This window comes from Planococcus citri, chromosome 3 (assembly GCF_950023065.1).
Source record: "Planococcus citri chromosome 3, ihPlaCitr1.1, whole genome shotgun sequence".
Classification (NCBI taxonomy): Eukaryota; Metazoa; Arthropoda; class Insecta; order Hemiptera; family Pseudococcidae; genus Planococcus; species Planococcus citri.
In genome coordinates this window covers 61,848,629-61,870,602 of record NC_088679.1, presented here as the reverse complement: position 1 = coordinate 61,870,602, position 21,974 = coordinate 61,848,629, and the positions used below count along the sequence as shown (strand labels likewise).

Genomic DNA, 21,974 nt, shown 5'->3' with positions numbered 1-21,974 from the left:
TTATATTCTCAGAATTATCTTCAGAGTTGGTGTCTATGGTGTCTCCGATCAACAAAACGTTAAAAATTTGAGAAAGACTTACATCTTTAGAGTGTTCACACAACCAAATATATTTGATAAATTCAATTTGACAAATCGAGTTTGTCAAATATATTGCATCATGTGTACAAGGCTTAAAGCCTGGTACACACGTTCCAATATATTTGACAAACCAGACTGGTCAAATAGAATAAAATTTATAAAAATATATTTGGTTGCATGGAAATTGGAAAGTCAAATATATTGGATCATGTAAACGCTCTGATGATCTAAGTTTTTTCCCCAAATTTTCAACGTTTTGTTGATCGGTGACACCAATTCTGAAAATAGAAATTATTTATATTTTCAGAACTATTTTCAGAGTTAGTGTCTATGGTGTCTGTCTATGGTGTCTCCGATCAACAAAACGTTAAAAATTTGAAACAGACATCATCAGAGCGTCCACACAACCAAATATGTCTGATTAAATTCAATTTGATTTGACAAATCGAGTTTGTCAAATATATTGGAACGTCTGTACCAGGCTTCAGTATAATTGTCTACATTTGCATTTGCAAAGATACATACTTCATTTCTTGAATTACAAATACAGGGTTTGCCATTTTGACAATCCGTTTGCAGAAAAATCTACGGAGTGACATGACATATTAAATAAGTGGATCGAGAGCATGCCGGATGCATCTAATCTGGGGCAGCTAGTAATCCAGCAAACAGAAACACCAAGGACAATTTTCCATTACGTAAAGAGGAGCAACAGATCTGCCCTTGGAAAGAAAGTTTCAACATAATTATGTGAACTCAGAAAAGAATAACTTGATAGCATTGGAAATATTGAATTTTGCAGATTCAAAAATCAATCATGACCAGACCGGCAGACCATCCCAAATGACAAATTGAATTCATTAATTTCAAATGTTCTTTCAAAGTATTTGTTTTTTGAAAGTGTTAATAAATTTAATACCTAGTCAATTTTTAAAAAAAGTGTTTTGTATTTCATCTCTTCTTACACTCTGACTCACTACAAATCCAAAATGCACAACAGTCTCCAAAAATCACATACAAGAAGAAATGTTCTAAAATAATAGAAGCATGCAAAAAACGCGAATTTTTTCCAACATGAAAAAGGAGTAAGAGTAGAAAAAAATCCATCTGGTGAAATTGCGCTCGCGTAATCTATTTGACAGCTCCGAGTTTATAACTTTATTAAGATATTTCGGGTATTTTTGTGAGCTCACATTATAGTATGAAAGGCGGTTTGTATTGCAATAATGGAGGAAATCCGACTGATGTAGAATTTTCGCCTGGTTCGAATAACAATAGCGAGCAAAAAGAGAGCTTTATAACCATACATTATGGTATTTGAAAACAAATAGGCCCAAGATGCGGCGAAGCTTATGTGCTCGTTAATAAAGAAACTGTAACAATCGCATTCATCTCATTGAAAGACATTCACCCACGTCAAGAGCTGTTCGCGAGGTAGAAAAATGTATTCCGCTAATATGTTTTACGTAAGGGGGAAAATTGAAGTAATGCGTTGGAGGGAAAACCTCAGCTTCGTGAAATCTTTTCATGTTTGCACCAGGACGTTGAAGGTAGGTACTAATAATTACATTTGAAGAAAAAAACATACGTTCTAAAAACATAGCATAGGAGAATAGAGAACCTATAAGGCTGATACTTTCAGCTATCTCTTCTACCCTGCCATTCATCAAAAAAGTCCCACAGCATGATTGACTAATTCTAAGAATGAATTTATGAACATCATCATCGCAATTTGTGTGAATGAATCTCAAGAGCAATTTGTGATAAAAAATCTTGAGCATTTGAAATTTCCAAGAAATTAATTTCTTTATGGAAAGGAATGATTTTTTTAGAGGAGGGGGGCGTAAAAATATTAGTTTTTTTCGACCAAGTAAAATCTATATTCATTCAAATTCTCTCAGTAAGTAAGTTCATTTAATTTATTCGAATAATAATCTTCAATATCGGATCAGTTGGATATTTGAAGAGATGATTTATACACGACTGGAGGAGCGTTGAAATAGTAAAGTTGTTTTTATTAGGGCGTCTTTTGGGCGTAACGTTATTTCGTTTTACTTTCGATAACAATGTTTAGAAGTTAATTTTCTATTAGTTTATGTTTACAATATTGATTTATATCGGCTAAAGGGAAACATTTTGCCTTCAATGAGCCTATTTTTGGGTTGACAATTGAGCGGGAGATGTCAAGTGTCGAATGAGGTTTCTTTTTTGCTAGCTTTTCAAGTATTTACCAAAGCGTTTTCAAGTACACGTCGCGTCGCGTCGTCGTCGTCATCGTCGTCTTTTGAAAACTCTTGTAAAGCGAAACATTAACACGCAGCGTAGGTAGAGGTAATAGGTATTCTCAACAAGACGGTGCGGTGCGGTGCAGGTAGGTAGTATACAGCAGGGAATACGGAAGAACTAATTTCTACACTATCAAAAGAGGAGACAGGCATGCAATTCAAAGCGAACGAAACGAAAACCATCAACCAAGAAAATATTGTAGTTACATAGACAGATGAAACGCAAAAATTCTGGACAGTATGTGACAGCTAATCGATATCTTTAAAGCGTTTGTTATTGCTGAATGGTGAAAAAAAAAAGAAAACGAACGCGATTGTTAATTTAATTTTTCTGCCCGAGCGCTGGTACGATTTCGAAAATTATTTACTTTTTCCGCAACCCAGCCTTTTTAATTATCGAATTTTATTTCGGCGGTGAATTTTTTTCCCCTTTGATGTTCCCTGATGTAATTTTTACACGGCGTGTTTACTTTCTAAGAGGTAAACATTTTATACCCTTGCGTTGTCGAGTTGATTTATTCGTTTAATTAAATATTCTTTTTGTTAGACGACGATGACGAAGGTACGAGTATCTTTTTTCCGACTTGTGCTCTTTTTGCTGCTTCGTGTCGATTGACGTTTAGTTGTGCCTACAAAAATGTAGCTCTGTCTGTACGTAATCTAAGGACTCTTTACAAGTTTATTTTGTGACCCCGCAATCCGGGTGGTTATTCCAGCATCCATAAAATAATGACTTCACGAATTTGTTACAACTTCAGCGAGGCTGGGGTAAAATATTTTGAAAATTAGTCATTCAAACAATCTTACATTAAAAACTACCCATAGTTGCCCCCCCCCCCACAAATCAAGCCTTCTAGGTGTCCCGAAATTTTTACAAATATTCTAGCAAGACATTTTTTGATATTTTTCTCCACAAAGGTACATACGATTTTAAGATGCACCCTCTTCTCTCCGCTCCACTTTGCCCATTTCATCATTTTATTCATAGGAACGAGAGAATTGTCAAAAAAATATAACAAGGTTCGTTCAGTTCATTGAAATCCGGAATCGAAGGCATTTTTGTAGTTTTTGGACTACTTTTATGAAATGCAAAATTTTCATTTCTTTCCTTACTCAAGATTTCTTAAAACTATCTCATCGTTTTTGAACAATCGTTTTTCACAAAATTTGAAAAAAAATCAAGTGAACCAAGCAAAGGTCAAAAGAAAATTTGTGATTTGAAAAAAGCTTTTTTTGTATTTTCTTGAATCTAAATGGCAAAAAATTTGAGAAAACCAGAGGAGAAAATTCGCAATTTTGAATGAATTGCGCATCTTTTTTTACAACTTGAGCAATCAACTGTTATAGGTATTCCCAAAAAAATTTAGAATTTCAAGTTGGTTGCTAAAATACTGAAAAAGATGCACAATTCATTTAAAATCGAGATTTTTCCAAAAATTTTCTCACATTTTGTATCATAATAGTAAAAGAAAATTCACTAAGCGAATTTCCAAGTTTCAAAGTTACAATACGGTCATTGGCCAAGTTTTGAGGACACCGATTTTTTAGAAATTTTCGTGTCTTGTGAAGAAATTTCTACACTATTTTCGTACTGGTAAACACTCAGAAAATTAGAGGAAATTGGAGGAAATTAATTTTCACACAGAACATTTACTTTTTTTGCATATGCATAGGGGACCAAAATACTTTTTGGGTGAATTATCGTTATTTTTTCATTATCACTGCAATGAAAATTTGTATATCACTATCATCAATCACTTTCGGTTTTGAAAAAAATATTTTAGTTTACACATGACAGGATTCGACAACACTTTGTACGATTTGTTCCTCGACCAGAACCATGATTTCCCCCAAGATGATGAGGAAGAAAGACTGGGTTGTCAAAGATAAATGTAGAAGAAGATGACGTTCAAGATGCAGACGAAATGAACATATCGATTACAAGAAGTATGTCGCGGAAGAAAAATTGGGTTGTCAAAGATATATGTAGAAGAAGATGACGTTCAAGACGCCGACGAAATGAACACATCGATTACAGGAAGTATGTCGGAGCAACACCTAAATTGAAGGAGCAAGGGTGTGTGGATTTTCGAAAATCCAATTTTCGGCCATGGATTCTGGCATAATTTTCATAGACCAACAAAGAAAGATCTCTGACAAAATTGCCTATCTTTAAAATTAAATGCGCGAAGGCAACCACATTTCGCAAAGAGTTTTTTTTTGTGATTTCCTCAAAATTTTCAAAAATTGAATTTTTCTTAATTTTGAAGGTGAATTCTTGTGCAACTTTTCAAGACGAACAAAAAATGTTCTTTCGTGATATTGTCTAACTTTGAAATTTTATTGAAAGAGCTAACAGTAGTTTACAGGGCAACAAGTTGCTTTTATATGTAGGTATAATACGCAGGCGAAGTTATAGGGCTCCAAATGAAGATATAGGGGTCATTGGAAAAGAAAAAACTCTCTCCTTATTTTCAAGCTTTATATTGCAAAGATCTTTTCAAAAAGTACAACTTTTCATCATCAGGCAGTACTTTTAGAAAAGATCTTTGCAATATAAAGCTTAAAAATAAGGAGAGAGTTTTTTCTTTTCCCATTATTGGACTCCTTAGTTTTGGTTCATCCTTTACCTACATAGGGGTCATTCAAATCGAAAAACCAAGAGTATATTTTTTGTATTCAGCACCCTCAAAAATATTCTTTTTGATAGTTCACACGACTTTTGTGAATATTTTCACATTTTGGCACCAATTAAGGAGCTTTGTAGGGCTTGGAAGAGGTCAGATCGAAAAAATAAGGTCATATTCGTACTCAGCGTCCTCGAAAACATAATATTTGATATATCACTCGATTTTTTCAATTTTTCAAAAATTTTCCCCCATTTTGAGGCCTTAGGGCCCCTTTTTTGGGCCAAAACCTGGAAATTTTGATATGATCGTGCGACATATCGAATAGTATGTTTTTGAATGCGCTGAATACGAATCTGGCCTTAGTTTTTTGATCTGACCACTTTTAGGCCCCTCGTGCCCCCTCAATTTAGGTTAACGCTCCGAAAAAGTGTCTCAAGTCGTGCAGCATGTCAAATTGCACTTTTCTTAATGCGATGAACACAAAATATAATGTTATTTTTTCGATTCGACTACTTCCAAGCTGAGAGTTTTCAAGTTTGAGTGAATTCGAAAGTTGTAACTTCGAAAATCTCAGTGTTTTTGATCCGATTTGATACAGAATGGCCCTGGGAAGGTTTCCACACTTAGATCCCTGGGATTTCAGTCCTTGAATAGGGTTATAGGATGCTGCCTAAAAAAATCCAGTAAGGCGACCAACAGTTGGGGTGCTTCCGCAGTACAGTACCTAATGATTGTAATGACTTGCTTTTCCCAACTGTTCTTCGTGTATTTCCAAAAATTTTCCAACTCTGACAGAGAGCTAAGGCAGCTGACTCTTCTCCTTCACCTCCCCTTAAATTTACCTCTGCCCACTACGCATACTTTTGAACAGAAAAAAAACAGCATATTCAGCTAAAAAAAAGTACTACCTACATTTTCAACACACACACACGAATACAAATTACTTTCAAATCCATCGAATCTGTCGATTAAATTTTCTCCATCACGAATTTTTTTTCACCAAGCTGAAATAAACGCTTAATTTAGAGCCTGAATAGATGCCATTTTATACCGAAGTTAGTTTTTTTTTTTTTGGTTCCGAGACGACAAAGGTTAGGTTAGCTACAGTATACGTATTAGGTCCTGTAAGAGTATTTATAGAAAAAGCTCTCAACAACAAAAAAAAAAGAAAAACCTCGTCTCGGGTATGATGAGCACAGAAGGTTGTGACGGCCATATCAATAGCGTATTACGAACTGTATAGGGTCATTAATGTATAGAAAGAAATAGTTGGCCTTTTCATAGCCATTCAGGCTTACGCTACACAACCTTTCACATCGCTACGCTGTTTTCGTTTTATAAATAGAAGCATTATTAGAATTTCGTAATAATTTCTAATTACGTTTGGTGAAGTTTCCAATTAAATATTAATCGTTTGAAATTGCAGGCGTTGTATAGTACCTTTAAATCGTAACTATCGTCGAAAGGTAATCGTAATTTCGAATACAAAATATAGGTAGGTAAGGTACATACTACGAGCTCACAGCACTTTGTTCACAGTAAATATTTTTCGATTATATCAATGTGTAGAACTGTACACAACGCAACGTGCTTTTCGCGTGAGAAGAAAAATGTAATGAAATTTTCTTTGGAAATGTTACTGTAGGTATTGAATTTACCTATCTACCTAGCTACCTACCTACCTACCTATATTCGTTGTATACGAATTGAAGGCTTCGTTCTCGCTTCGCTTCGATGAAAAGAGGGTAGAAAAACGAAATTAAACATCCGTTTGGATATACGAGAACACCACTCTACGGAGCTGAGAGAGCGAAGAGTGAAAAAAAGTTACATCTGTATGAAGCTTAGGCGAAAAAACGACTTTAATAAAGGTATTTTTCTTGTACCAACGTAAGTTAATATTATTGGAAAAACTCGAGGTGTGTGTAAAAATTGAAAATCATTTCCATTAATTTCTGCTTTTCTTCGTTTCGAATGTTTATGCAATTTACGTAGCAGTCGGTATAAAGCCAAACTTTCCATTCGGAATAAATTTCAAATTCAAATCGCGACGAAAATAAAAAATAAAAATATTTAAATACTTTATAAAATTTCAATCTCACTGCATAGCACTCTCGAACTCGGCGTATACAAAATCAAAACTCAAAACGTGTCCAAATACAGATTTTACCGCTTTCTCGAAGAATTTCCCCTTCCTTTAACATTTTGTTAAGAATATTTATCCGCGAAATTTTACCCCATTTGTAAAATAGGTACACTTCCTTACGAGGACCGGGTTTTCGCTGGAAATAATTCTGATTGTTTTTATTTCCGTAATGCTAAATAAATTAGTCGAGCGAAAGGCTGTAAAAAGAGTTGCCTTTTTATATACGTACGTTGGTATAGTACAAGAGGCCGCTACGTTGGTAGATATTTTAGGTAATTTATTAGGGCATTTTGCGGCGTGAGAATAAGGTTTTTTGTATTCCCTGGATACGGTTGTGTGTACATGTAAGTGTGTGGATTACAGGTGAATTATCGTCGCTTTTGTATTAGTGAGCACTTGAAGATTTGCAAAATGTTTTGGCTATTTTACGTATAAGGTGAACTCGCCAGCGTTTGGTACTTTTCCATGGTTAAAATGCCTGTTTAGTGTTTACTTGCGGGTGAAAATCGAGCTCGTTGCCTATATTATCGTATTTCATGGCAAATGTAGGGATAAGCAGGGGGGAGTAAAACGGTATAAAAGAGTATACTGAATACCTACCTACCAAAAGAGTATGAAACTAGAAGAGGATTTCTCAAAATGAATTCACGGTATTAAAAAAATTTTTATCTAGAGATCGTTACCAACTCGAGTGAGGTTGAAAAGGAATAAAAATTGATATAATCGTAATCGCTTTATAGACTCTGTCATCCTCAATGGGAAGCTGTGCCCTTGACACAGTATCCTTCAAATTGAGTACCATCTATCAGAAAAACGACGTAATATGTAACCTTATCGATAGTACGACATCGAACTGGTATTTTTTTTCATCTCTTACTCGGCGTTTTCGAATTCGCTTGTGTTCTTTTTCGCTCTCTCGGTCTCTCTCTTATCTAATATTTTCAATGGTAGCGCGCATTGATGCGACATTTGATCATAAATCAGCCCGACTGAAACGTTGAGGGAGTTAGAAATGGAAATGTTTTAGGTTGTTAACTCAAAATAAACTGCTAAATTCAGATTGATATGTTTTTGTCGCTATTGCGAACGACGCGTAGATGTAGAAATCCGTTTTACAAGCGAGAATTTGTCAGATTTTTCACGTCGAACTCGCTAACATGTTTAAACTTTTATCGCGAAAGCTGTAATACTGAGACTTGCGAATTTCAAGTGTGATAGGTGTATCTGTACTACAGATATGGCGGATGACTTATTCATTTTTTTTTCGTTTCCGGTATCGATACTTTTAAAGCTCGGTGATTCGAAATAAGATGATAGAGAAATGAGTAATGTTATTTCATATTTATTTCAAGAATATTTCCCTTTTAAATTACCGAAGAATCACTGTCAAAAGTCAAATTTTTTTAAACAAACCAGCCTCTCAGCGCATTTGAAGTGGTGATTATTAAAAACATCAAGTTTTGCTTCATCAAAACATGACCTGAATTCGAACATAGAGATATCGTCTTTCGAGAAGCCTGAATTTTCTTAATCAATTTCGTATTGGGCACTTGGCTTTTTTTTCTTTGAATCAAAAAATCATAATCCCCCCCCCCCCCCTAACATGATGAATGATTTTCAATGCATTTTTTTTTCAATTGCCACTCCACTAATCGATAAGTTTATAATTTTGAGAAACTTTTTCGGCAGGCATTTCTTTCATATCCATTTTTACTTGGCCACCGAACCGAAAAGTAACGGCCATTAGTAGTGCTTTGGAAGTTGAAAAATATTTCTTTCATCAGTTACCAAATATATGGCATGAGAACAAATAATGATGTAAAGGTTTGACACCCGCAGAACACAAGGAAACTTTTCTTTCCACTTTCTCGTTAAAATATTTTTTCACTCGGATGATAAAGGACTCGTTCAGGCGAAAGAGATATTGAATGTACACATAGAGTACAGACTTATAAAAATACTGCATCCGTGTATTTCCAAGTGGTTAAGGAAAATAAAATCCAAATTCGACAGCTATATCGGTTCTATTCTAAAACGCGTAAGGAAAATGTAACTAATTTGTTAACTTCGAGTGTGTGTGACAGAAATTGTCGTAAATGGGTACACGTATAGCAGGTAAATCTACCTATATGTACTCGTAATGTACCTCTACCTAGTACCTACCTATGTACACTAGTAGTGTAGATCGAGGGAAAAAAGTCGATGATTTTGATAAAATTGTGCGGAGACAGTTGAAAATTACCACCAAAAAATTGTAGCTCCGCATGCTCTTCTGGAGAGGAGATTTTGAGCCTCAAAGAGGAGACATTTTCGAAGAAATCGTTGAAAAAAAAAGTCCAGTCTCAAATAAAAAAGTATTTGAGGTTCTGCGTCGATTTCTACGGAGCGGTTGAAAATGATTGACAAATGGCTTATCTTTGGATAAATTTGCATTTGAATTTTTTTTCCTCCAATATTTCGCATTAATTAACAAAAATCTCCGAATGAATTATTTCTGAAAATGGAGAAATATTTTGGAACATAGTGACGCCCATTTTTCAATCATTTTTGCTAATTTCAAAAAATCGAAAAAATGTCATATGTTTTTGCCTTTTACTTCATTTTTTTGAAACTGGCAAAACTGATCAAAAATTGGCACCACTGTGTTCCAAAATATTTCCCTACTTTCAAGAATGACATCTTCAATATTTTGGCATACAATTGATGCGAAATATTTGCCAAAAAAAATTTCAAAACACAAATTCATCCAAAAATTAAGCGTTTACAAATTCACAACTGCTCAGTAGACCCCTTAAAGTGGTCTATTTCGACTTTCTTATGGCGCTGCAAGAGGTTGTCAAGGACGCAGTAGGGGGGGGGGGCGTCAAAGCACTAGCACTATAGGAGTCGACGATATGTATTTACAATGCGGAGAAACCTTGTGGAAATCCACACCGAGAGTCAATTAGGACAGAGATCGCGAAGACGACGAATCGACGAATTGACGAATCTTCCACTGACCGAAAGTTCTTCCAGTACATCCATCAGATGACGACGACGACGACGACAACGGAGATGGTAGCCAAAAAGTGCTGGCCGGATATCCAAAAAACAATAGTAAGAACGTTCTTTAAACTACAAACATCGACAATCTCTACAATAAAGAAGTAGACAGCGACACAGTTGCCAAAAAAAATCAACCGCCGATCTCTGCGGATTTTTTAAGCCATGTATGATCAGACCGCACTATATGCATACAGTATGACACAAAAGTAGTGCCCGGTGGCTTTAATTTCCAAGTGAAAAGAGCTAGCGAGAGGAATGAAGCGGCGCGGCGTTGAATAGGAAAAAATAAGGGCTTTCAAAACAAAAGTGACCTTTACATATTCAGACCTATAGTTACTCAGGGTGTTCACAAATTGAAAAACCGGTTTGGTGAAAAAATTCAAACTGGTTTTAATTGGCGCAATGTATTGGCTTTTAACGATAATCATGATATAAATAAAGCATTAAGTGGTTGTATTGCTCCCCACGATCGCATGCGGTACAGTACTGGGCAAGTGATAGGATGTTTAAAACGTGGTCTTAATTGGAATCGTAATATTTTCCTGCATTACGAACCTGATCGGACAGTACGACAAGGACTACATTAAGCGTGAAAAATTGAACAGTGTTTGCTGATCGGAGTTTGAAACCAGTTACCATAAATTAACCAAAAATTGAAGATAGAGAAAAAAGCTTGAAACAAAAGTTGCTAAGCGTGAAAAATTGAACTGTTATCGCTGATCGGATACTCGCTGCCATTACTCCACAAATGCTTCGCCAGGAAGGACGTGAATGGAAACGAAGATTGCTCAAGTGTCGAGATGTCGGTGGCATACAAATTGAACCAATGGGACACAACCACGACAGCGATTCAGATGATTAAAAAAATATTACATATTAATTAATTGTTATTTAATTTTTCAATGTCAAATAAGTTTTCGTACGGTTGAAATGTCAGTGCTGATACGACGAGTCGAAGAACCGGAGAACATACGAATTAGTCGAATCGAGTTGTCGCAGCAGCTGCAGTCGGCGCGAGTTGTCAGATTCAATTTTTTTTAGTTTTCTCACTGCCATTACTCCACAAATATAATCGAACTTCGATGATAAACCTAAACATTAATTTTATATTCTCACACATGTTGTCTGATGGAAAATTGATATCAGAAGGATGTGTATATTCTTGGAATCAAAGATCGGAAAAAACAGAACTTACAGCAAACAAAATGCAAGGCAGGAGCCATTACCATGGAAAATCCAAACAATCAACTCGTTGTTATCAAAGGTACTAGCCCGTCAAGAGGACGAATCAACTGGATGTTCTTGTAATATTGAAAAATTAATCAACTCATTTTGTAATTAAATTAATTTTAGGGTAAGTCTTTCAGGTAAATGGAAAAATAACGGCTTTCAAAAGCGACCTTGAAAATTCCAGGCCCATTCACAGGGTGTCCACAAATTGAAAAACTGGTTTGGTCAAAAAATTCAAACCGGTTTTCATTGGCGCAATGTACTTTACACACTAAGGCAACAAAACCGTGATATGAATTTTTTGAAATCGGTTCATTAAAATGCACCCAGTTGACAAAAAATACCCAAAAATTGTAGATACAGAAAAAAGCTTGAAACAAAAGTTGTAGAGTGTGAAAAATTACACAACTCTGTCAAATCATATTTCGAAACCGGTTCATTGGTTCGCATTTAGCAACCCGTTTTTGACAATCGCTTAAAAATTGGAGATAGAGAAAAAAACGGATGATTCGTTCGAACGAGAACAGAAACAGCAGCATGTTTTCTCATTCTCATGTTATGAATAGAGCAAAAGCAGCTCCCACAAAATTATCAAGAGCGAAGTACTATGGTGGTAGAGACAACCAATTGTACACGGTAATTCAATACCTAGAATTATTCAACAACATATAGATTTTCGCGAAATGAACGTTCCAAGAGGGAATCCATTCTTTGTTCGCTCCAATAAAATTTGATTACTTTAATGACAAACATAAACAAAATGAAAGTATCACCAGGGGTAACAGATCTGCTATTCACCGTACTCGAAGAAGTAATTTGTAGAACGTGAAAAATATTGAAACTGGCTAATTAATTTGCAACCATTGTAACTTTCGATTACTTGCTGTGAATTGATTAGGTAAGCGGTTTCAAAATCTGATTAGTGAAAACAGTTCATTTTTTCACGCCTTACAACTTCTGTTTCAAATTTTTTTCTCAATCTCCAATTTTTAGGTGACTGTCAAAAACTGGTTGCTAAATGCGAATTAATGAACCAGTTTCAAAATGTAATTACCCAGAATTCTGTTATTTTTCCCACTCTACAACTTTTGTTTCGAGCTTTTTTCTCTTTCTTCAATTTTTAGGTGACTGTTAAAAACTGGTTGCTAAGTGCGAACTAATGAACCGGGTTCAAAATGTGACTGAACAGTGTGTTATTTTTTTTCACACTCTACAACTTTTGTTCCAGGCTTTTTTCATTTTCAAATTTTTACATCGTCATAAAACTGAACTAAAATTACCTGAAATCAAAACTTATCACATATTATGTTTACAAGGTATTTCACTAAATCATCATGTTTGAACTAGAAAAAAAATTCCATGAAAAATTCCAATAAAAATTTATGGCTATTAAAAACAGGCTTTTATTCTAGAACATTTTTTTTTTTGGTATTTGTTTATTTTCAAATTTTTACATCGTCCGTTTTCATGCTAACAGAACTTTTAAAACATTTTCCATCTTTGTTGATTGAAGCGCTTAAAAATTTCGATTTACATTATTCTTTTGCGAAGCATTCTATATCAAGTAACTTGGAATTAGGAATTCAACCCATTGACGTAAGTTTAATTGCGTTAGTTAACATTTATTCAAAATAAAAAATTATAACCTATTCGCTATTTCACTTCAGGTAATAATGGAAAAAAATCATCGAATGATAAATGAAATATTGATAGCAGCGTCTGCCAACGTTAAACAAACGGTTTTGGTCACCGCAGTTGTACACAAAATTGGTTCACCGAGGCAAAATAAACGTGAATGTGTATTGGTAGATGAGAGTGGAGTAATCACGCTTAAAGAATGGAAAACTGAAAATGGAGAATTTTCACAAATGGTCGAAAATCAAGTTGTTTCGCTCGAAGTTGGTACAAGGGAATATAAAAGGGAACCATTACTGCACTTTAATTTCAGAGGTGGGTCATTCCATGTCAACTTAACCAAAAAAAGCTGATTTTGAAAGTCATAGTTTTCGATTCCGCTCAAATTTTTTTTACAATATGTATATACCCATTCAGTAAGTAAGAACCCCGCAATTAATTTGGTCCCACCCCCTCAGGGGGTGGGTTGGGGGGGCTTCCATTATTTTCACATTGTCTCGAGGTACTCAACTTCAGCAGCACATTCCTCCAAAACTATGATACATTGATCAGAACTGGTTTCACAGTTCGAAAGAGCATTGCATTTAGAACTTTTTAGGCATTTTGAAAGTTTCAAAAGTTGAAAGTTCAAAATCGCGCTGTAAGTGAGAGCTACCATTTAAAATTTTGAAAAAATTTCCATAGATGTACCTTTTAATGTTTTTTCGAAATATTCAAGTTTCGAGATGGGATCTCTTAAGGGAGGGGAAGCACCCCACCACCAATTTCGGGCGAAACTTTCGAAAGAAAATCTGGGGCATGTGATATATTGAATTCAATGTTTTTAGTGACGCTGAACACGAATATGACGTCAGATTTTTGATAGGACCCCATCCATAGCCCCCCAGCACCTCCCCAAAGAAGGTATAAGTTCAAAAGTGTTTTGTACGTGCGACACGTGGAATAGTATGTTTTTGGTGACATTTTTTTGGACTTTTACCTATTGGGGGGAGGTTCTGGAGGCCATGGGTGAGATCAGTTTCAAAAACTAAGGCAATATTCGTGTTGAGTGATATCGAAAACATATTATTTCATGTGTCACACGGATGTAATCCTTTTACTCCATGTGTCGCACGTACAAAACACTTTTTTCGAACTATTACCTCTTTTGGGGAGGTGCTGGGGACCGTGGATGGGGTCCAATCAAAAATCTGACGTCATATTCGTATTCAGCGTCACCAAAAACATACAATTCGATACGTCACATGCCCCAGATTTTCTTTCGAAAGTTTCGCTCAAAATTGGCGGTGGGGTGCTCCCCCTCCCTTGAGAGATTTCATCTCGAAACTTGAATATTTCGAAAAAGCATTAAGTAACAGGTACATTTATGGCAATTTTTTCGAAATTTTAAATCGTAGCTCTCACTTACAGTACCATTTAGAAATTTGATTTTTCAATTTGGAAGTTCAACTTTCAACTTTTGAAAATTTCAAAATGCTCACAAAGTTCTAAATGCAATGCCCTTTCGACCTGTGAAACCAGTTTTGATCAAAGTATCATAGTTTTGGAGGAATGCGCTGCTGAAGTTGAGTACCTCGAGAAAATGTGGAAATAATGGGAGCCCCCCACCTGTCCCTTAAGGGCGCTGGGACCAAACTAATTGCGGGGTTCTTACTTACTGGATGGGTATAGTATATTGTAAAAAAAAATTGAGCGAAATCGAAAGAAATGACTCAAAAACGTTGGTTGAGTTGTTATGGAATGACCGAGGTAGAAAAAAATTAATCCAGAGTTCTTCAATTGGAACAATGGTAACTGATATTTCAAACACTTTTTTCAATTGGGAAATGAAATCTATTATTGTTTTGATATTTTCATTTGATTATTCTTTTGAAAATGTCAGTGGATCAACTTCATTCAAATACAGCGCATTAATTATTAATCTTTTTTTCATTATTTTTGAAATCTAAAACCTCAAATCGCATATTTCGAAGGGAACAGGACAATGTTGGAATCGCATGATCCAACGTTATGATACCAGAGAAAAAATTAGGCCAGCTACAGATATTGTTTTCTTGACATGATGACATTGATCAAAATGTACCCTGGCATCCAAATCAATAATTGTAGAAAATTTAGAAGCTGCCCAATGAGAGTTAATAAACTTAAAAAGAGCCAAACCATCTCAAGAAACTGAAAACAGAGAAGAAGCAAAACCATACATCTAGGTACATACCTATCACTCAAAGCATTTTCTCTCACAATGTTCCTAATAAAAAAAAAAAAACAGGAAAAAAGTAGAAACCTTGTTAGGATTCTGGGAAACCCAACCGCAGCTTATGCAAAAATTCGAAGGTATATACTTGAACCATTCGATATAAAAGCGTCTATCTAGCAAATTTTCATTTTTTTTTTTTGTTCTAAAAATTTTGTAATATTACAAACAATGGTATGCTGATTAAAAACCATTGTGCACTGATAACATACAATACCCTGGGGTCTGTTTCATTTTAATATCTTTGTGCTGATTACGCGAATGTACCTACATAAATATTGCACGAAATTTCGTAACGAGTATTTTGCTGGAATTTTTTTACTATTGTGAATATTTTCTTCACATAGTAAAATCTACAATGAGTTGACTATACTTTTTTTTTATACATTATCAATGTGTAGGATGAAGTACCTTACCTATACGCGTAAAATGATCATTATAATCTAGCTAGCTATTTGCTTCGATGATCAATTGAACCTAGTTAAAATAGATTTTCAAAGGCGAAAGTTTCCTTCCTCTATCTACGATAATAAAACCTTCACGAAGAGTTTTTTCTCCCTCACAACATGACAAAAGCTCATTTGGTTGACAATTTCTATAAAAACAAAACAACACAGCGAACGATGTAGTCAAATTAACATGAATTTCAACCCCAGCGAGCGCAGCAAGCTTTCTTTGGCAATCTACATTATTAGTTAGTTGCCAAAATCGAACATAATGTTAATTAAACATCGTCTGACATGCAGTTGTTTTTCCAATTTAAATACTACGAATGTCATTTATGTTTTTTAATTTGCGTTTCTCTAATAGCCTGTAAAAGAGCTAATTCTCACTTCCAGATCGCATGCGATGATCGCGGTCATTGATAACATGGTGTAAAATATCGCGTGACCGGACTTTTAATTTCCTTTATGTAACCCATATTTATTTCGTAATTGTAAAAAAGAAAACAAAAAACCGAGAAAAAAAACGAAACGGAGAAAAAATTCAATTAGATGTAATTGTTTAGTTGAAGTTTTAACGATGGGAGTCGAATCAAACGACGATAGAGTATTTTGTAACGTTGACGAAAAGCAACAAAGTACTACGTATCCTCTGTTGTGGTTTATAGAGCGAGCGAAAAGTTGCATTCGCGACAGCTGAGCTTTTATATTTTACGGTGTACCTTTGCTTTGAATACCATAAAAAGAAAATTAGCTTCAATAAAAGCGACGAAATTTCTTTATTACCCAATCATGTCAGGTTGCAAGGTCAAAATGCGGTCCGTAAAAACGAAATTATTGCCGGTAAGTGAAAGTCATTAAAAGTGTCGAGCCGATATAGCTTGCCGCAGGCGATCGTGTGCGTACTGTTAAGTGTAAAATAGTAAAAATAAGAAATATACTAGCCATAATTATGAATTTTTTATCGATTTTAAAAAATACGACTCTATGCGAGAGAGTATACGTATAAGTATAGGAAGAACACGCGTTATAAAAAAAAAGGGCACAGGGTAAAGGGTCAAATTTGCCACTTTATTGGGTTCACCTCCTGAGAGAAATAACACTTTGTATAGTTTTTATTTTCAATTCCAACTTTGCAACTTGAACCTCTCCCGGCTGCGGTAATTTCGTACCCGAATAGCTCCTAAGGATAGAAATTTAACCGCGCCTTATCCTGCCCAGCTTTTGCACCATACACATTCGTCGTAATAAGAAACAAAAGTAAACGTATATAATCCAGGTACGATTCTCATTTTAGAATTTACAGCCACACGAGGTTTCACATATAAAAGTCTTACGTTATATAGGTACGTGCTGTATTGTTTATACTTGACGGAGATTTTGATATTTTATCCGGCTATATGGTCTGGTGACGGTGGCAAAAAAAAATATCCACAATATCAGACGTGTATCTTTTTTATGGTTGCACGTTTTTTTTTCTCGACTTTTCTTCACCCTTCGATGAACTCGTTTAAATTTTCAATTCGATACTTCGTCCGACTCTCGCTTCAGTATACTACGTATATGATGGTTTATACATGTCGAGAGTTCACTCTTGATCCCCGAGACTAAACGTGCGATGAATTTACTTAGTCGAGTGTTGATGCTCTATTCTCGCAGGCCTATGGTATGGGATATCTAATGCGAGCTACCAAATATGAAATCTTTATTGATTTCTAACCGTAAAATGTGCTGCATTGAAAAGTACACATGGTCGTAATTGAGATTTTGTTAACTTTTCCGGGCCCATTTTATCGAAACGAATAATCCGGATTAAATAGATTTTCAATATCGCGAATGTGGAAATTACTAGGGAGTTTTTTTTTCAAATTCACCATTTTTTTACTATTTTCTTTTTTTTATTAAATTTCAAGAGCTCGATGAAAATTCAATTCCCACCCCCTCCCCCCCAAATACCAAACAAATTACAACAAAAATCACACGAAAAAATTGAGAAATAAGGGACAAATTTTTTGAATTATTGTAATTTTCATGAAAAATGAATCATTTTTGGAATTATTTCAAATCATAAAACGAAATTTGTGATCTCGAGGCTTTTCTTTGGTTCAACTTCGTTGTTTATTTTCTCTCTCATCGCGATTCAGTGACAAAGCCAAAATTTAACTTATTAACGAAAATCAATTTTAAATCATATCGGTCTTTCATGAATAAATTGTCAAAAATTTCAAAGTCGACGAACAGGCCTCTTCGACGATTTCGAGTGTTGACAATGTTAGATAGTAAAGGACTGATCACTGCCGTCATGACTCTAAAAATATTGATATACTTTATTTCTTTTCTTTTGCAGATTCAACAGATGGGACGGTTACATCGAAACTGAGCAGAAATAATGGTGAGTTTGTTTTGCTTTTTAACTAATTGTTAGAATAAAAAAAGAAGCAAGTCATTCAGTGATTCATATCATGAAAAACAAAATGAATAGCTTTCCATACAAGTTATCAGAATTATAGAAACAGAAAAAAAAGCTTAGTACGTACTATACGTACTTTTTTGAGTAAATGAAAATAAAAAAAAACCGCGACGATGACAATGCATGAGGGGTGAGGGGGAAAGGAAGTGGGGTTTACTGTAATTTCCGTGAACCGGATCAACTGATAAGGTCTTCCTCCAAAATTATCAACGTTGAGATTCAACAGCTGACGGAAAAAAAGTAAAATTGATTTTCACGTTCACTTATGAGTGAGAAAATTCTGCGAATTGTTCAAAATCAAAATTCATGGGCTACTTTTTCCCACATAAATCACATAAGTTACATCTATTGTAATTTTTTGTAACTATTTTTTCAAATCATCATACAATTAGTATTGAATATTTTTTCGTTTTCTTCCTCTTTCTTCTTCTTATTTTTTCCTCCCTCTAACACTCTTGTTTTTCAATAAGTTTTTTTTGGTACTACAGTAAGTATTTTTTTTATGACGACCAACAATAATTTCAGAAAAGACCTCCAATTTCAATGCTGCCTCTATACCTATTTATTTCGTTTTAAAAAAAAAATTCATCGCGATTCGTTTCTTTTTTCCTGTACTTCTTGTCTGTTTCATTTTCTATTTTTCTTACACTTCGAAAAAAAATCACAAAACTCCCAGACAAAAAAATCATGACTTTTTCATGGCCTATTTTCTACATATTTTATACCGCATGAAAACACCCGCCCCCCAACCGAAAAAAATTAAAAACAAGTTAAAACTGCGAAGAAATTGAACAGGGTGAAATTTTTTACATAATAAAAAATTAGGCATTTCAGTTTTTTCATTTTCCTGTTTTGTTTTCAATTTTCAATTTTTCAATTTTTTTCAAATTTTCAATTTTTTCAACTTTTTTTAAAATTTTTTTTCTATTTTTTTTTTCAAAGCAATTATTTTTTTATTTTATGGGCATTTTAAAAAATTCTTTTTTCATGACTTTCATGACCGTTACACTCTGAAAATGAAGTGGGCCGTGATCAAAAATTGAAAGGAATGTTGCGGAAGGTTAGGTGCAATTACTGCTAGTATTGAATATGTTCAATGTTTGTGGAAAATACACGTAGGATTGAGTTCTATGAACATGGTGTCGTTTTCAAATGAATTGAACCTATTTACCTATGTACTTGATTTCTCTACAATTTTTCTGTGATGTTAAAATTTTTAGTATTGTGAGCAACAGAATTTGTTAAAAAAAGGAGAATTCGATTCGGTGCCTTTGTTGGGGAATGAGGGCTTGAAAAAGAAAAGGAAAGGGGCGATGAATGAAATTTCATAACAAAGTTTCTCCAATTTGACTTTTCACGTGCGTCTTCATTTTCAAATTTCATTTTGGAGATCTACATCATCGTTTTGGCGAAAGCGAGTCTTCGCTCAAATTCTTTTTTACTCTCAAATACATGCATATATCAAGGCCATAATTTTTCGAGCCAACCCTTGACATTAAAATTTTTGAACGTCCGTTAAACTTTCCTAGGATAGAGCATTAGAGGGTCAATTTTTTTGAGCAGTATCCAACAATTCCACTACATTACCTCGGAGTTCTGGCAGATTGAATATTTCAAAACTTTTGACGAAAGTATAGTGAGAAAGTAATGAAACATTGGATTTTCTCACGCAGTCGATGACAGAGCCCTCAATTGACCAAATACACCACAAATACTGTACACAAGGCGAGTAAACGAGCCTCGAGAGTGTGTTTTGAATGAGTTTCTCACTAATTATAGGTACTGCTGAGGCGGTATTTTTTGAGAGCTGAAACTTGTGGAACATAAAAGACCATAGCCGAAATACGTGCAATTACATTGTTTCGTTCACTTTTTAGGATTATATTTTGTTTCCAAAGAAGAAAAGGTGTTTGTTCGCCAAACTGAGCTAGAGTAGGTAATTAGTAGATTGTTGACGTGTGTAGCCTGTAAAGACCACACACTTTCTGGGCAAACTACTCGGAAATAGTGCAAAAGTTGACCATTGGAATAGAGTTTTCAAAGCAAAGGTTAATCGATATTTTTAAAACAAAAATAGGTTTCGTTTCTTTTGGAAGCTGATAAATGAAAAAGTTGAATTGAGATTCTGGAACTTTCGAATTATTTTGAGAATTTTCGCTTCAAAACCAAGTTACCTATTTTTCAAAAGTTGTCAATTAGCTCAATCGTTTCAATGAAAATTTTGTTCCAATTTTTTCCCTGCAAAAATGTCGAAAAAATTAAGGTGTTCTTGGAAGAAACACTTTTTTCAATTTTCAGTTTTTTCTCTTTTTTTTCTAGATTTAGGCATCTCGAATGATTTTACTGGAATTTTCTCCTCAAAAAAATCGAAAAAGTTTATAAATAAATTCGAGAATTTTTTTTCGGAAAAAACACCACTTCTTTAATAATTTTACACTTTTTTTCAATTTCTAATCTTTTCTATTTTCTTTCTAGATTTAGGCGTCTTGAATGATTTTATTGGAATTTCCTCCTCCAAAAAATCAAAAAAGTTCAAAAAATTTAAACAATTCTTTAGTAATTTTTTTTTCATTTTTTCATCTTTTATTTCTTTTCTTTTTTAATGTTTCAAAATTGTGGATCAAGAAAATGTAGGTACCCTGAATCTTTCAAGACATGTCTGTAGTTTTTGCTCTTACATTTTTTGTAAAACGAAGCAGAAAACATACCTTTTTTCGGGAGGGGGGAGGGGGGCATGGAAAAGGGTCGTACCGAAATACAAGAAATTTGTACGTCAACATGGAAGTCTCGTACCTACGTTTCGTATACAAAATTTCAAGACAAAAATAATAACGGTATCATTTTTAAAAATACATATCCGTAGTTATTTCTAGTATACGAAATATTCCAGACAATCGAATGAATATTTTAATGTTTGGGAAGTCTTTATGAAAAGCGGTTTTCAACAAGCCATTTGAACTTTATGTTTGACATCAGCTGTCTGGCTATTGTAATGGTAATTAATTATTTGGTAATCACGCGAACCGTTTCATTGATTGAAAAGTAAATAAAGGTACGAGTTTAGATTCGCGTTTTCCCTAGGCTACCATAATTAGCCATTGAAACGTAACGCAGATATTTTCAACGGCGATTAATTACAATAAAAGAGGTATTTTTTCCTCTCGTGAGAGGTGAAGTAGGTACGAGTACCTACACTTATATGTATCAAAGCTATCGTGTTGGGTATAGCGCTTTGAAAATGGATACATTCGGGTACCTATAGGTAAACGTGAGGCTGTATGATAAAGGTTAAATTCGAGAAATCATTTTAAAATTGGTACACTAGATTTTGCTTTTCCTATTAAATCGAAAATGTAAGCACCTTTTTGTTTTTACCAAAATAAAGGAGAATTCGATTCTTTCATCAGTCGTGCTTCAAATATAAGTATGTTTTCAGACTAACAAATAAAATTCACTACACGAGCGACGTCATTAAATCGTTGACATGTACTTATTTGAAATGTAATAACGACTTTATTTCGTAGCAAAAAAAATATGTACAAAAATATGGCACGAAAGCTCGTAGATACCTTTGACAATTCATTTTCTCAGCTTTCGAGTTGTTTAATATTTTTGTATATTACACGAAGAAATTTTAATGAAAAAATTCAGTCGTGTTTTACGTTGACAACACACCTTGAGAATCTGAGAGTTAATTTCTGCACGTGAATTGTAATTTCACAAATACTAGAGAGGGTTTCCTACCATTAATTGCA

At 34.5% G+C, this 21,974-nt stretch overlaps 1 protein-coding gene across 3 annotated transcripts in view; it reads left to right on the top strand.

Annotated features, from left to right (window-relative positions):
* Positions 1–21,974, top strand: part of LOC135841788 (uncharacterized) — a 282,222-nt gene that overhangs the window by 157,991 nt on the left and 102,257 nt on the right. For all 3 annotated transcript variants that reach the window (XM_065358977.1, XM_065358975.1, XM_065358976.1), the window contains exon 4: positions 18,097–18,141. The gene's annotated coding sequence lies outside the window, so the exon portion shown is untranslated. The remainder of the gene's footprint in view (positions 1–18,096; positions 18,142–21,974) is intronic.